The following is a 17,478-nucleotide window of genomic DNA, read 5'->3' on the forward strand; positions in this document are numbered from 1 at the left end:
GAATAAGGGCAGAAAAGGTTCATAAAACACAGTAGTATTAAGTACTGAACAGGGAAAGTAAACACCTAGAAATTTCTTTGCATATCTCAGTGAAACTTCTTATATTCTAATCAGCTAGTTAGACTAGTACTTGTAGCCAATTTATACACATTACAAATTTAGTGAAACCTTTGGAAAATACACTAACAACGCAACTAAAATACAGTAGAGATGCTTAAGAACAAAATAAACAAACCACAATCAATTACCTTCTTACTCCTGGAATGCATACCTATTTCTAGAAACAATTGCTCTAGTTCAATTACTAATAGTTTAGGTTTTATGAATTCTCAGTATTATGCTTACAACAAATTCTTCCAATGCTTTACAGTAATAAACCCCAATTATTTTAAACAATTTTGCGAAGCTTTGAACTATTCAAGACTGGAACAACTGGTGTGGCTGATTCTTACATGAATGAAGACAGAGATATTTGGTGGACTACTTATCATTGCCCATAAAAAGAGAATTGCTCCATTCATTTCTTAGTTGTACATAGCAAAGGAATTATCTCATTACGTGTGAGATATGTTAATCATGCACAGCAGCACAACAGATTCTGACTTGCTGCGCATGTGAAACACACAAGCTGTGATCACCTAAAAATTGCTCTGCCACCATTGTTCGTAAGGTACACATTGTGCTGCATAGGTATTGCTCATGAATAAAACTACCAGTAACATTCTGACAACACTAGGACAGTCAAGAATTTCTATTGTGGAGGGTAATGAGCTTAGAATTAAGCATTGCTACTTGTTTTGGCACCCAGAAGCAGATGGAACTGTCTTGCCATCTCATGAGATACTAGAATATCCACACCCCAAAGCCTGTTAATAACATCTGTTAATCTAATTTCAAAGAATGTGCATCTGTAATGAATTAATTTCTAAGACAACTAGCTTCCAGCACATCTCTTACGACTGTTCATTTCAAAGGCTGACAATTTTTTTTTTTCCAGAGAAGAAAAAAACTCAAACAACCACCCCCCTCACCTGCCAGATATTTAAAAGTCTTAACGGATCAAACAGCTATCCTTTTGGTAGGATACAAATTTTCAGCTTGTGAAGATACAACACCAAACATAAGGATATCTACAAAAGTCTTCTTAAAACTAGTATTCAGACTTAAAGGTATTTGGACTCAGTTTAAGAGCTTTCTTACTGATTTTTCTATTTTCTTTTCTAAACTGGATCTCAGCTGAGTTTTGCAGTTGTTACTAATGATTTGCATGTGTGTGAGAAGATAAATGGCATGGTTAATTATGCGTTATCTGGTGAGAATAATGTTGTATCTGTATTATCCACATGTATCATTGAGAATGACAATTTTATACACGAGACTAGGCAATTGATTAAGATGAATTATCAGATCACTGAAGCTCATTTTGCCACAGTCATTTCAACGGGCTCTGTCTGACAATTTCAGCACTTTGGGTTAACGTGAACCTCTTTCCTCAAGCTGTTTTGAGGGGATAATTCAAGCGCAGAAGGGCTAGATCTTCACTGTCAAATGGACGATGTCAGGGGGGGAAAATATCATCATATACTATCTGTAGTGTATAAGGGTTGTCCTTCCTTTTGCATTTCTCTTGGGGGAAAGCAATTAAATGTCTCCACAATAAAGCAGGTAAGACTATTACCTCCTCTCACTAAATACAGCCATACACTTAAATTAATCTAGGTTTATAGAAGAGTCATCAATACAGCGAAAAAGACCTGGCAAACTTGCACTATCAGATTTACTACGTCTGAGCTACTGCAGTGACTTTCGTTCTGAATGAATGGTTTAATTGTACTGTCTCCAACACTGCCAACAAGACTTACAATTCTCTCTCTAAAACAAAGACTCAAAGGCATTCAGTGGTATTCACTTTGGAAGCTACAAATCCAGGACAGGTGAACTTTTGCCATTGCCCTAATGCTTCTGTGTTGTTGACTATTAAGTGTTGACCCCTATATTTTCCCACAGGGATGAAGAAACAGCCTTTTTAAATTTATTTTTTAACAGACCGCTACAATTTGAGAGTAGTGGTGACTGCAGTTATTATGTCTGATGTACGTTTAACAATGGACCCTACCAGAGGTCCTGAACATCTTCCACAATTACAGAAGGCAAACTTAATAGCATCTTTATTGCCCACAAGACAAGAAGTTTGAATTTGATTTTTATTAATTTGCACACATTGGACATTGAGTTTGCATTAAGAAAAAGCAAGACTGAAGAAGCATGTCTTGCATCCAGAGTGGAAGCTTTGTAATGACACTCAGCTCTTGTGGGAGTATGTCCCACAGTCTAGCGCTATTCCCAGGGAAGATCTGTTTGCTGAATAAATGGATTTAACTCTTTCTGGAGAACATTCCATGTGCTTTGTCCTAGAAACCACTGTCATCCAAGTGATACTAGAGTATGCTGAATGCCTGAAAAAGAGCCTCAGAGTGTCAACTTGGTTATGTATCATGGGCACAGTAAGAACTCAGTACAGAGAGGGAGGTTAAGGGACTTGCTGATGTAACTTGCCTGACCTAGACATAACGGTGAAATCAACCCAGAGTGACATTCTAAATGTCTATAACATGTTTCTGTTAGAAGAAGCTTTCCAAATTTAAAAAGGGAAAAGAAAAAAAAAAGAGATGCTTAGAAGACAAATGTATTAAAAATTAAGTTACATTAAAAACATTTTTAGAAGTGTTAAAGTTTTTTATGTAGCAAATTACATGCAATATTATAAAATCTTATGGTACGTGAAGCACGATTTACAATATCCCTTAAAGAGTAATACAAGCAGATGGATGATGTTTTAGTGGCAATCTCCTCTATGTGTGCTTCCAATTAAATAAAGAAATGAAACCTTTGCTGTTCTGTGATGTTATGATGATAACTACACTATGGCACATCCATTTAATAAAGTTTCCTATGAATTGTACTTTTAAAATTCAGAGGAACACCTCCATCTACTTAGGGAGATATCATTCACATTTCAGATAACTAAAGCGTAAGAAAGTGAATCATTACTTGGAACATTTTCTCTGAGGTACTTTTTTTTAGGTCCAAGAGAGAACATAAAGAAAAAACAATATCCAGAGAAAACATAATGAAATGCCATTTTTCTGTGGAATATATGGCCCATGTGGAATTAGCTTATGATCAATCCATGATATCTCTCTCAAACTCTGAAGGATGTTTCAGCACCTGAAGGTCTTCAGACCATCGCATTGCCAAGGTACCAAGATGTTCTGGCTGCCTAAACTCCCCCAGAAGATGCCTCCTTTTCTCCCAGTTCTCTGCTGCTCTCCTGACTGCAGTGCTCTCTCTGCCGGTGCTCTGTTAGTCCTTCACAAGGAATAGCAAAACAAAATCTCAAACCCCAGACATCAGCAGATGCAAAAAGCTGCCAATCACTCCTGAGCCAATGCATCAAGACACACATTTAAGACCAGCATCAATATCCTTTATGATCACATTTGCAGTATGAGTGGGTGACTCAACAGCATCAGCCCAGAAGGTACGATCTAGTGTAGAAGCAGGACTTCTGAAAATGAGGTGTGGAAACCCAATGAGTTTAGAAGGCTTCTGTTAGTCCAGGCTTTTTCCTTAGAGAGAAATGTCTGTTTGGAAGGGAACGTGACACCTTTTTTCTAAGATTTACACAATGAAAATACCCCATGTCCATCATTTTAAGTCAAAATTTCTTCATATAGAACTGTTCTATTCACTTTTTAAAATTATATGGGTAGTTTATATTTATGGTAGTCATAATTTCATTGTCATATTCCCACTACAAACTCTCTCAGGTAATATATATTTATCTATTTCTATCTACCTATAGAGATATTATAAATATAGTAGAAACATTTCTATATTTATATAGAATGTTCTATAACTCTATATTTCTATAGATTATACAGAATATATAACTAAAGATATCTCTCCATATACACATGAAAGTTAGTAAAACTGAAAAGATTATAAACTTCACAAACACAACAGTAGCCAGATTAAACTGATGCTTTTTTTACCTTTGCTGAAAAAAAAAAGGAAAAAAGAAAACCACCCCCTCAAACACCAGAAAATAACAACCCCTAAATATTAAAATTCAAGCAGAATAATTTAGTATCTGTAAGGTCTACTACATGGTGACAACATTAGATCACAGTTGCAGATAATCTACTTTCGTAGACAAACTGTCCTTTTGCCATTTAAAATTGATAACAAAAGCTCTTTTCGCTTACTGGCCATGCAAGATGCTGTAACTCTTCTGACATGTTGGATACTGAATTTCTAGTAAAGAACACAGCAAATACAGCTCTCAGTGCTTCACACAGTATGAATGAAAAAAGTTGTGATTTTGGTTCTGTTACTGATTTGCTCAGTAAGTTCCCAACCAGTTGCTTTTTATCTTAGTTTGTACAGTTAGGTTTGGGGGTTATTTTTCGATTTTGTCTCATAAATATGTCATAAGGTTTAATGAAATAAGAATTGTATCTTACAATGTTTTAAGATTGTTGGATGAAAACCACTTCAGAACCATAAACAGCACATGCATAGAAAAGCTGGGTATTAGCACGCAAGACTCCTGTCCTTAGCATCTACATTGAAGAAAGACCAGGAATACTCCTACTACTGCAATACTTCTCTCTCGCTGCAAGGATCATACTTTCTACACCAGTTGCGAGTTTCTACAGTATTTTTTAGTTCCTCTTTCTTTTCATGTACAATGCAACAATAATAATACTCTAAAATGCTGATCGTCTAAAATAGGGTAAGCATCTTAAAAAGTTTAGGACTGTCTTATAATCATCCGCTCTGAGATAACATACTTCAGAATTATGTCAATCTAGGGACTGTGGAGAGTTAGATAGCCCTCTAATCTTGCACTGGGAAAAAATCCCAAACAAAACCCAACATCATTGACACTAACGAGATCAGAACCAAATTCCTATGTTGCTCATTATTTGAGCATTTCAAGACCAGACTGGTTACAGTTCAGAGACACCAGTGACTACCTTTCATTTCTCTCTGAAAATGTTTTCTTTTGAATTACATGATATCCTGTGTTGTTTCACATTACAAGAAACAGTTGTCACCTCGCCTGATAATGCTTCCTCGTCCCTGCAGATTAGACTGGTTTACACAGGATTTACCCAGCCTAGACAGCAAGACATGAGAACACCAGAATACTTTTTAAATGACATTTTTTCCTTTTCTGTAAATATAGTTCTTTGACTATTTATATCCTACAACATTAAGTACATTTATAGAATCCAAAGTAGTGTTCAGTATAATATTTTTTAACAGAAAAATAAAGGAGAAAAGAAGAACTACTCCTTAAATATTTTGAACTCTCAGACATCACCAAAGATGGAAACATTTTTTCACTCATTTTTTAAAGTATCAAACTATGTTTTTATTTTTTCTTGTATGGCTGATAAAATGCTAAGTGCTGCATCTCATATCTCTCTGCATTTAGTTACAGAACAGCAGTCAAAGGCTCTACGCAGCTCTGAAAAGGTGATGAAATTCCACATTTTGAAATGTCCATTTGTTGCAAAAGACACTTCAACATTTTCTATCTGTTTCTCTATTTGAAAGTCATTGTTGAGATACCAGATATAAATAGACTTTGCTTTGTACACTAGGCACTTTTCCCTCATCCTTTCTTCTTCCCTGTGATTCTGCCCACTGAATAAGCACTTTGCTGAAGCAATTCAAGAAGTGCAGTGAAATCAAACATTCTCCTGTCTCTCTACTTCTTTTAAAAATAATGAGGGCTGGCTACAATTTTTTAATATGTTTCTATCTACTGTGGTAAGCCAGCAATTTTCTTCGAATATTTTCCTGTGTTACAGCTGATTGCCTTGATTTTGGAGGTTTCAAGTGGGAGTTTGGGGAGTGGGGTTGCTTTATTATTCCTTTAAAAGTCAGTTTATGCTAAAATTACATTTAAAAAAAAATAAAATTCTCAGTACACATTCAGGTAGTGAAAAATGTCATCCTAACAGGCCAGGCCCCATTTGAGTGGTTTTTCAGTCCAATAAAAAGGCTCATAATCTCCTGAGATCACATTTGACCCTAGTGGTTTTTTCATTCCTTCACAAAAAGAAAAAAATACAATTGTCATTCTGCAGACAAGATAGTGTCAAAATATGGAGAAAAGAGGTAAGTCATGTCAAAACGGTACCAGTAAACAAAGTGTATCCACTCGCCCTGAAAACAGCAGAAATCAAACTAAGAGATACGCACTTCTGCACTAACCTTCCATCAAAGAGGACTGAAGACAGCAAATCACCACTCACACATACAGTTATGTCCTCTCAAATTTTAAAAGCTTAAGCTAAATATCTGCATCGAGACAACATCAGTGTGTAGAATATTCATGGTTCTGATAATGTTATTTAAAGAGCTTCCCCAGTAGCAAGACATAAAAACATACGACAGCTCCTGATACATTGCTGGCTGTAAAACAACTTTGATTACAATCCATATAGTACGTTTCCCACGCAACATTATTTGGAAAACTGACAGGCAAACATAATCTAGAACACACTTATATCACTGAATATTTAATGCTAAAAAATAGGAGAAGCAAATATTAGGTAAGAAAATTCACACAACATTAAACACTGTTAGACAAAAAGTGAATTTTATACCTGATAGTTGTTTTTTTTAGTTCTGTTATTATAGATGTTAAAGGTGCACCACTAAAACATGAATATATAAAAATTCAATGTAAGTGAAGTTTAAGATCAGAGTAGACACTGGAAGATTTTTTTTCCAAAAAGCAATTATTTTTGGAAATAAATTTTTGCTTCGTTTCACACCTGCTAGGCGATTAGAATGTTCTTGCCTTCCGTGGGTGAGACTTCCCTACCTCCACAAGCAGGACTCAGCAATTGATGCCCACTCTTTTGTTCATTTCTACCTAACTATAGTATGATATGGAGGAGTAAAACTCCCAGAACACATCTTGTGTTTTGTCAGTACAAGCTATATCTCACGCACATGAAAACTGCATAAAGAGATCTCCTATGGTCATACACTCCTCTGGTCTCAGTTAGGCTGCATCCTGTTCCTAAGACTTAGCTATTTGCCTGGTGGATCCCTTTCAGGCTGGGGTATTGGGAACAGAGATGTAGCATCTAAATGCATTTATATGCCAACATCTCCTCCTCTGGTAAATTCCTTTTTGCAATACATGTATGCCCAGTCTCTGAGCTTTCCCAAATTTCTTTCTGTAGCCCACTTAACTCTTCTTACTCATTACATTCTCACACAATTTCTGCCTCCATTTAACCTATTTGCTAGCTGCATCCTTTCACGTTCCTCTCAGACACATACTATTTTGTTCCCACTAAGTTGAACAGAAAGTTTATTGTCATTTCAGTAAAATCAGCCAGATATCAGGTAAAGCTTTTGGAAGAGAGATTCTGCTAGTTCTTGTAGTCTTGGCAGAAATGTATGCATTCTATGAACGCATGAAGGTAAGAACTCTTTAGAGTTTTCTATGCCTTCTGCAAAATTGTACCTTTACATTCTTAACTTTCTGGGATTCACTTTCAGATTATCAAAATTGTTGCATTTAGTCCAGTAAATAAACCATGCTGATTTATATAACCTGATGAACCACTCCTCAGTGGAGTCTTCTGTTGCACTTTTGTTGCAAAGATTCTATTGCTAATAGATTTTCCCATAAGAAAGTTTTTAGTTTGTTCTGTAAAAAATGTTACTATTAATGAAGCTATTATGTTCAGTATGAGACTATAAAACAATCTAATACTCAGAATTTCTTAGCTTCTATATGGAGCTAGATGCTAAGATTAACAAGGAAAATGTTTCCCAAAAATATATAAAAAGCATCCTACATGTCAGATTTTAGCCAAGACTTAGAGAAGGAAGAATGGATTCGCTGTTTTGATTTCTTCTTTTCTTGATTATTTTGGATGCCGCCAGAACACTGAAAGAGCAACTCTTGAGTCTCTCAGCCACATTAAAAGTTTTTTAGCATAAATTTCTAGGACTAGGATCAGTGTTTGAAATGGTCAACACTGCTAGCAGCATTGTGAATAAGTTGAAAACATGACATTTTGGGTTTCAAAAACACTTTTTTTTTTTCACACCAGAGATACGTATATTGTGGTATATTTATGTACTACTCCTTCTTTATGTCATTTCTGGATCTCAAAGCAAGACCTACTAAGTTTGCATTTTCTAGAGATAAAAAAATGAAATAAAAATCAAAGAATGATGTGGGTGGGTGCACCCACATTATAAGAAACTCAAAGTTACATTTCAGTGGTTGAGGTCAGAAGCTAAGGTACTCATGTTCAGATGCTCAGCTCCACACTGAGGAACAAGCTTCACATTTAAAAAAAAAAAACAACAGTCAGATCTCTATCTAGGCTAACTCTCAGTAAAAAGAATGTATTTTAAACAGCAAATTTGATGCTATTCTTCATTATACTTACACCATTTAAACTAAAAAGCAAAAAAAGCAGATAATTCACTCCAGGGTAACCACACTTCACAAGAGAACCTATTATTTTTCAGGAATAATTGTGCTTGCTCTCTTCTGCCCCCTTCACCCCATTCAACTATGTCTCCTATGACCATTCAATTTAAAAATGCTTCATTCTGGTATATTATCTGAGGAACAAAAACACTTTATCTGGGCTTACTGCTTTTATTCAACACCCAGAACAATCTATGTCTATTCCTTTAAGCTCCTTTGGATGTGAAAAAATATGGTTACATAAATCTTTGTAATCCTGAGGGGAGGATAGCACATAAAGAGTTTACTAGCATTAGGATTAAGTCTAGTGTATTGCAGTGCAATCTTTAATCTCCTAAAATCTACCTCACAATTCCAAGCTGTTTTGTGCTAGTAGATGAAGCTTTGGAAATAGGACACAGCTGGCAACTGCGATAGAAAGAAACACTTAAAAAAAGAAATTAAAAAAAAAGAAAGAAAGAAAAGAAACATTTGGTGAAACTGCTAAAGACCTGATTTAACAGTGACTTGCACACTGGGTTTTTTTTATTTATCTAGAAATTATAGAAGTTGGAAGAAGTCCCTGTAACAGACATAAGGAGGAAACAAAATCACCGATGTTTGAAACCAAGGAAGCTACAAATGTGGACCAAAACCAGTTTAAAATACTGTACAATATCCAAGAGTCTTATGCTTGGTTTTGAGATTCATTGATCCAAATGAATATAGAAATGTGTCTTTAGTAACCAAGAAAACATGAGAAACACCTCATGCTGAAATAGACTTCCTGAACTCTCTTGATAAAACTGTATGGAATGAAAACACCGCTGAAGCCATATATTACTTGAGACAAAAATGCAGAAAAGGGTTATTATTAGGTATATTTCTAAAGAATGCCACAGTTCTACTACTTGGACTTGTGATTTCCCAGTCCAATAGTTTTCCATTGAGCTGCATATGGCCTCTGCTGAGTTTAAAGATTCAGAAGGCCAAAAGCAGCATAGCTCAGCACCAAACACCCAGGCCTGACCGGCCGGGAGACTGGAGCACTGATTCCTAGCTCTCTAACCCTGGCTGCATCATTTCACCTGCATAGGTCTCAGTTTTATTTGGCACTGCTGTGTGTTCAGGAAAGCATATGTACTTACAGCAAAACGTAAACATTTGTTTAAGGGCTGTCGTGACCAATGGTAATTAAATATGTGATTAAATGATAACCTAATTAGGGCCTTAGACAGTAATTACAGATTACATGCTCATGCTGTAAAGAGAGTTCCCTTGCTCCCCTTCTGTGGCCGAAATCCCTAAGCACAGGACCATCACACATTGAAACAAAATAAATGAAGAAAATTCGTCCCCTTCTGCTCTGAAATGATACTTGAATTTTGAACCTGAAACCACTGTTTTGAAGAGTTATAAGTCTGAGTACAATAAATAGTTAGACATCTGCAAAAACTTCTGTATCTACCTGGGACATTGTCAAAGCGATTTTTTTGGTTTTCTTTTTTTTTTTAATGGAGATGCGTAGTTTTCTATATTTGGGATTGTTACACCTGCCTTTGTCAAGCTTTAAATATAATAGAGCTTATCAAGAGCTAAAAATGAGCTGTAATAGACAGAATTATGTTTATCTGATAAAGTTATGCAAATAATTCTGCACATAACTGATATTCTTCAGTATTTCAACTGTTAGGTACATTAAGCTTTAAGCATTTCCAGCACTGAAGAGAAGTAGTAGCAGAAAGCAATCATGGTATTGCAGAATCTAGAAGACAGTAAAATAACACCATTTCTTTCTTATTTAGTAGTTTGTATTTCCAAAGCACTACACAATCATGAACAAATTAATCTAAGGCTTACCCTGAATTTTACTGATAAGGACATTAAAAACCTTTAGCAAATGTTTAATTGAAATAACTGCTGCACATTAATTCCAAGAAACTTGTTTTAGTATCATTGAGATTTAGCAGACACCTAATGAGAATGAACTCAATACGCCCCAGCGCACAGAATCCTGTGTGTGCCCTTCTTGAGTCTCAGCTAGCAAGGAACTGCTTTGAAATCAGTCAGGCAAAAACGCCTGGAGGCCTGCATGGCTGAACAAGGCACTCCTGGACAAACTCAAGCACAGAAAGGAAGGCTGCAGAGGGTGAAAGCAAGGACAGGTAGCCTGGGACAAATACAGAGAAATTGTCTGAGCAGCTAGGGATCAGGGTAGGAAAGCTAAAGCCCTGATTGTATTAAATCTGGCCAGGGACATCAAGGGCAACAAGACAAGCTTCTATAGGTACATCAGTGATAAAAGGAAGACTAGGGAAAGTGTGGGCCCTCTCTGGAAGGAAACAGGAGACCTGGTTCCTCGGAATATGGAGAAGGCTGAGGTACTCAACGACTTTTTGGCCTCAGTCTTCACCAGCAAGTGCTTCAGCCATATTGCCCAAGTTGCAGACAACAAAGGCAGTGACTGGGAGAATGCAGAACTGCCCACTGTAGGAGAAGATCAGGTTCAAGACCATCTAAGGAACCTCAAGGTGCACAAGTCCATGGGACCTGATGAAGTACACCCACAGGTCCTGAGGGAACTGGCAGATGAAGTTGCTAAGCCACTACCCATCATATTTGAGAAGTCATAGCAGTCCAGTGAAGTTCCCAGTGACTGGAAAAGGGGAAACATAACCCCCGTTTTTAAAAAGGGTAAAAAGTAAGACCCGAGGAACTACAGGCCAGTCAGTCTCACCTCTGTGCCCAGCAAGATCATGGAGCAGATCCTCCTGGAAATTATGCTAAGGCATATGGGAAATAAGGAGGTGACTGGTGACAGCCAACATGGCTTCACTAAGGGCAAACTGTGCCTGACAAATTTGGTAGCCATCTATAATGGGGTTACTGCATTGATAAGGAAGAACAACTGATGTCATCTGCCTGGACTTTGAGCAAAGCATTTGGCACCGTCCCGCACAACATTCTTGTCTCTAAATTGGAGAGAGATGGATTTGACGGATGGACCACTCAGAGAATAAAGAATTGGCTGGATGATCGCACTCCAAAAGTTGTGGTCAACATCTCAATGTCCAAGTGGAGACCAGTGACGAGTGGCATTCCTCAGGAGTCAGTACTGGGACTGATGCTGTTTAACATCTTTGTCGGCAACATGGGCAGTGGGTTTGAGTGCACCCTCAGCAAGTTTGATGATGACACCAAGCAGAGTGCTGAAGGGAAGGGATGCCATCCAGAGGCACCCTGACAGCCTTGAGAAGTGGGCCTGTGCAAACCTCATGAAGTTCAACAAGGCCAAGTGCAAGGTCCTGCACCGGAGTTGGGGCAATCCCAAGCACAAATACAGGCTGGATGGAGAATGGAATGAGAGTAGCCCTGGGGAGAAGGACTTGGGGTGCTGGCTGACAATAAGCTCAGCATGACCCAGAAATGTGTGCTCACAGCCCAGAAAGCCAACCATACCCTGGGCTGCATCCCCAGCAGTATGGCCAGCAGGTTGAGGGAGGGGATTCTGCCCCTTTGCTCCACTCTGCTGAGAACCCCTGGGAGTTCTGTGTCCAGCTCTGGAGCCCTCAGCACAGGACAGACACAGACCTGTTGGAGCAGGGGGGCTGGACACAGGGGAATGATCCACAGAGGTACCTTCCAACCCCTACCATTCTGTGATTCTGTGGAGTGGGTCCAGAGGAGGCCACAAAAATGATCCGAGGGCTGGACACCTCTGCTGTGAGGAAAAGTTGAGAGAGTTGGGGCTGTTCAGCCTGAAGAAGAGAAGGCTCCAGGGAGACCTTATGCAGCCTTCCAGTACCTGATGGAGCCTACAAGAAATCTGCAGAGGGGCTTTTTACAAGGGCATGGAGGGATAGGACAATGGCTTCAAACAGATAGAGGGAAGATTTAGATTAGACAGAAGAAATAAATTCTTTACCATGAGGGTGGTGAGGCACTGGCACAGGTTGCCCAGAGAAGCTGTGGATGCCCCCTCCCTGGCAGTGTTCAAGGTCAGGTTGGACGGGGCTTGGAGCAACCTGGTCTGGTGGAAGCTGTCCCTTCCCACGGCAGGGGGGCTGGAACTATGTGATCTATAAGGTCCCTTCCAACCCAAACCATTGTACGATATGATATCTTAGGAGCAAAACATTAGGAATAGAAAGACCCTAATAATACATTGTCCTGTAAACGATGAGCAGAAATCATAGTCTTTAAAGCTGTCTCTTAGCTGACAGGACATTTTTCCATGGAGAAAAATTTTCCACTTTGTCCTTTCAGAAGTTCTGAATTTGACTCCCAAATCCAAAGTTTTGCCCTCTCTAAAATGAGAGTAGCTGTCACTTATTTTTCCCCTCCAGGATCGCAATTAATTCTAATAACTCATTAAAACCTGGCAGAGGATGCACTGTGATGAACCCAAAAGTTTTTTCAGAGAACTATATTTCAAGAAAAAGCATCATTGCTTCTTCTTCTGCATTCAGCTGTCTCCTGATGGGAGTCCGAATCCTTCAGGTTCCCCACTAAACACTGCTGTCATAAAAGAAATTTTTATTGTGATCTTCTGTTCTTCTTGTGCATTCATTTTTAGCCAGTTGGTCTTTTTCCCCCAGCAGAGGTCATACATAAAGAAAGAGGATGTGATTCTTCACAACCAATTACCCACATCTGAAGTCATTTTTTATATTGGAAAATTTTTGGCACATCCCATCTGTAAGGACACTCCTTTTCCCAGCACAGTACAAAACTGATGTTTTTCTGAAATCAGTACCAGTATAGATATTTCACTAAAAATAGGAGAAGGAAAAAAATCTAAATACAGTGAGAAAAATGGCCATTACAATTTCCTTATAACATGCACACATTGGGTTGGGGTCATGTGTGGGCATAGGGTTTGCAGTTCAAATGTACGGCTACCCACCCTGAAGCATGGCACCTGGTTGCATTATAATGAATGACTTTTTAAGAGATGTCTCTTAATTGTGAGGTCTACCACCTTTGGCTTCCTCTTCAAAACAAGGCTATGTCTCAGAAGTGCATAATTCCAATTGATGTGTTTTAGACTTCTTGATTACCCAGTTTTGGAGGACGGTAAGCAACAGAGGATCTCAGATATTTTCAGAGTGGGGAGAAAAGGAAAGGCATATGGCAGAGTAATCGGTAGGGAGTGGAGAGCAGAAGAGTGATTGACCACGTTTATGGAAAGATGGTAGGATGGAAGAGTATTATATTACCAACAGAGGATATCCTGGTGTTGTAAACTTGAAGTGCTTTTGAGATCCACCCATCCAAGTTTAGCCTACCTGAGCAACATTTTACTGAATCTCTACTACATTCTCTGAACTATGTTTTTTGCCTATCTTCAGGGTAATATCTTCACTTTCATATTAAAAAAATAATAACATTTCAACAAGGGATTTTAATATATGTAGATAACATGTTGAATTTCAAACTAACACCAATTCTCCTTGCATAAGCACACAGAAACAATGAGTATGCTAAGAAGAGAAACAAAAAGTGAAACTGCTTAGACAGTAAGTAGATGGCAATTCATACAGAAATATACACATGGACTAGATTGTTCCAATGTATCTGCCCTTAATACTTGATAATTTTTGTTACAAACTAATGAGCGTCCTTTTACTGATTTTCTAAATAAAGCTACAAACACTATCAGTCTGTGCTCAGATAATCTATCAAGGAAAATGCAGACATACAGCCAAATGTACTCACTTTAAGGGCCTGCAGGAAAAACAAAAAAAGTATATAGTGTTCAGTTAGAGTCTGACTGGATGGGTTTTCTGCAGGCCTTCCCAAATCCTTTCCAATTTCCACAAAATCAGAACATAAGTACTTACCCTCAAGCCCTTGCAAAATAAAAATACCTAACATAACAGCAGAACTTACTAGGCAGATATGAAGTAGATTAATTCCTCTCAGTAGATACACAAATGCAAATGTTTCCTTTAGTTCTAGATATATGAACATTTAAGTTACACTGCCTTGCATTATGTTAATAATTTCTATCCTAAATGAAGCCAGAGAAAGTATTTGTCACCAACTCCAATGGGATTCCAATTTCTTTAATATATTTAGCATATATAAAATTGACTGATTTCACTAAAGAGAGTTCTTCAATCCATAATGAGTAATTTTATTTTCAACATTTTTATGAAAAGGGAAAAAGAAAAATACTCATGTACGCATATTCCTAAAACACTATCACAGGAGAATTAAAACTGCATAAATTATGAACAGTTATTGAATTGTGGGGTGGGGTTAAAGCAACTTCACATTAGTGCAATATCCTATGGTGACTTTCATTATTGATTCTCTGTCAACATCATGTTAGTTCTTTTCTAAATTAGTTCGGTGGCTTGAACTTGAAAAGATCGTGACGCAGAGTCCACAGGTTCATTCTAATTGCTGTTTTTCCTGGTGGACTCCACCACGCCAACCTGTCACTCATCAAGACCATTTGTCTGTGAACAGACTTAATTAAACACCTCAAATCCAATTTCTTTGATCCTTTCCACCATTAAAAAAACCCCACCAGATGCACTCCATCAGCTATGAAGAGTTTTCTGAAGAAAAAACTCCTTAACATATTCATTGGCATTATTCTCCACTGTTGAAGAAATGGAGAATTCAAAACCAAGAAGATTAATTAGGAAGGGAAAATAAAATAGTTCTAGAGACAACAAAGAATTTATTAACTCCTAAATATTCAGGAGAAGATTAAAGAATGATTCACAGCACCTACACATCTCTTCCTTTTTTTCTCTCTCCTTCAAATAAGATCTTCAATATGCAGTGCAGGGTTGACTTGAATATAAATTTTAACTTATCTTCCTTCAGATTTAAACAAGTAATTGCATTGTGTTTTGTGAAAGAGGTAAGCATTTTCAGCATCTTTTTTCATGACTCAAACATCCGGCACATTGGTAGAAACTGTTAAAGTGAAAACGCCTCAAATACAAATGTGCAGTTTCATGAGAATAATTCACAAGGTGCTTTTGGTTTCTGTTATTAACAAACATTCTTGCAATTTAAACCCTATTTCTTAAATTGTTTTCAAATGACATTCACTCACCTCTAGTCTTCTAATTTCATTTGCAAAGCCTTTTGCATTTTAAAAAAAGACCAGATCTCACAGCTTTGTAACACAGATTATTTTGCATTTGATGGGCATTCATTGCACCATCAAGTACAGAAAATCTTCAGTGTAGATTGTTGAGAGTTATAATTTCAAAGCATTTATTGATAATTAATTTATTAATAACGACTACCTCCTACATTGGGTAGTAAGTACTCTGCATTTTAGAAAATGCTGTTTCTGTAAGTGCTTTTATGAAAGAAAATTACTGGTTATACCTGGGTTTATAGCAAGGTCTTTAATGCCTGGTAGGCTAATTCTCTCTTCTTGCTCTCAGTTATGTATTTTCCAGAGTTTTCTGGCTGCACAAAGGAGACCTGGTCTCTGCAGCCATGTCCGAAGAGGAGTTCCTACATGACAGATACTTCACTGGCTAAGCAGTATTTTATTACTCTAAGTAAGGCTGCACTAACATGTACTAATAAATATTCAGCCCAACCAATAAATTTGGACTGTAGTGTGAAAACAACTGTGGATTCATATCCTTCCCAAGAACAGTGATAGACAGGTTTGATTAACTTGTTATTTTATTGCTTTATCCATTTGGAGTTTGGGAACACAACAGAAGTTTGGGAATACAATGTTTACACAGAAGGACATTTGAAGAAGAAAGGCACTGAGGTTTCAGAATTACTTTGACCTTCTAAAGAAGAGTTCAAATATTGCCACAATGAGTGCTGTCGTTAGCATTTAGATCCTTCGCTCTGTAAAAAAACCTAAAGGCTTATTTTCTTGTTTGGTGCAGCAAATAATGTAAACTGCCTTAAAAACCAATAGTAATCAATCTAGGAAAGACAAACATACCCAAAACAGTGCGTCCATCTAATCTGTGTAGTGCCATGCTTGATACTTCTCTTCCATTGAGTTTGTATCACCTTCAAGAAACATAAAGTAACATGTCAGTGTCAGAAAAAGGTAACTAATGTGACACAATTGATCTCTGGTGTCAGGACAGCCAGACTCACTCCTGTGTCATTTCTAGGGCCAGTCAAGAGACATTTCCTGTAACACTTCATAACATATTGTATCACTACAGCTGCCATAACACCTGCCTCGTATAAATGCATGCATTAGCTCTTTATAACACTGGCAAATCTTTCTGTGTACAAAAGTTTTATTAACCGTACATGCCACTGGGATTAAAAAAAAAAAAAAAAAAGACTAGGCAAACTGGTTTTTCTCAATACAATCTTTTATATGAATGAAATCCAGTTCCTGGAGTCAGGGAGCAGAAGTGTCTGAATTAGTCAAGATTCAAAGTACTATTGTACTATTGTAAGTGATGATTTTGATGCACACATGCAATACAGTTTATCTGCTACTGAGAGATTGGACATTCGCATGTTTCAGATGTGCTCTCTTGGCAGAAGGACAGATTTGTCAATTTGAAGACTAAAAATATCAACGCTGAAAGCATCAGTCTGTTCTCTCTTGTGGTGACTATCACTCTTAGTGTTCGTTTCTCCCATTCTTTAAATTCTGCTTTACATCACACCAATGTACATCTAGGCAGCATCACTGATATAAATGAAGTTATTCAGTATTCAGCATGATATGCTTGGCAACAGTATTTTAGTGTTTTAACTGCTCCAGTTTAATAGACTTCCAAACATCAGTTCTCATCTTGGGGGAACTGTAATAAAGAGAAAGCAGAATCAAAAGTTGTACCTGCTTGATAAGACTCTCGCTTACAAACAAAGTATGTATGATGACAGTGCTGCCATCCTGCATAATAATGATACAAAAAAATGCCCTGAGTCAGACCTGTTGTCCATCTGGGCCACTATTCTGTCTCTGACATGTTCAGTGGGTG

The 17,478-nt window shown here is 37.6% G+C and overlaps 1 protein-coding gene across 4 annotated transcripts in view; it reads right to left on the reverse strand.

The window, feature by feature from the left end:
- The window catches only part of TENM1 (teneurin transmembrane protein 1), a 1,260,898-nt gene that overhangs the window by 723,359 nt on the left and 520,061 nt on the right, over window positions 1–17,478 (reverse strand). For all 4 annotated transcript variants that reach the window (XM_075435330.1, XM_075435332.1, XM_075435331.1 and 1 more), the window contains one exon: window positions 16,470–16,540. The gene's annotated coding sequence lies outside the window, so the exon portion shown is untranslated. The remainder of the gene's footprint in view (window positions 1–16,469; window positions 16,541–17,478) is intronic.

The sequence above is a fragment of the Opisthocomus hoazin genome, chromosome 14 (assembly GCF_030867145.1).
Source record: "Opisthocomus hoazin isolate bOpiHoa1 chromosome 14, bOpiHoa1.hap1, whole genome shotgun sequence".
NCBI lineage: Eukaryota > Metazoa > Chordata > Aves > Opisthocomiformes > Opisthocomidae > Opisthocomus > Opisthocomus hoazin.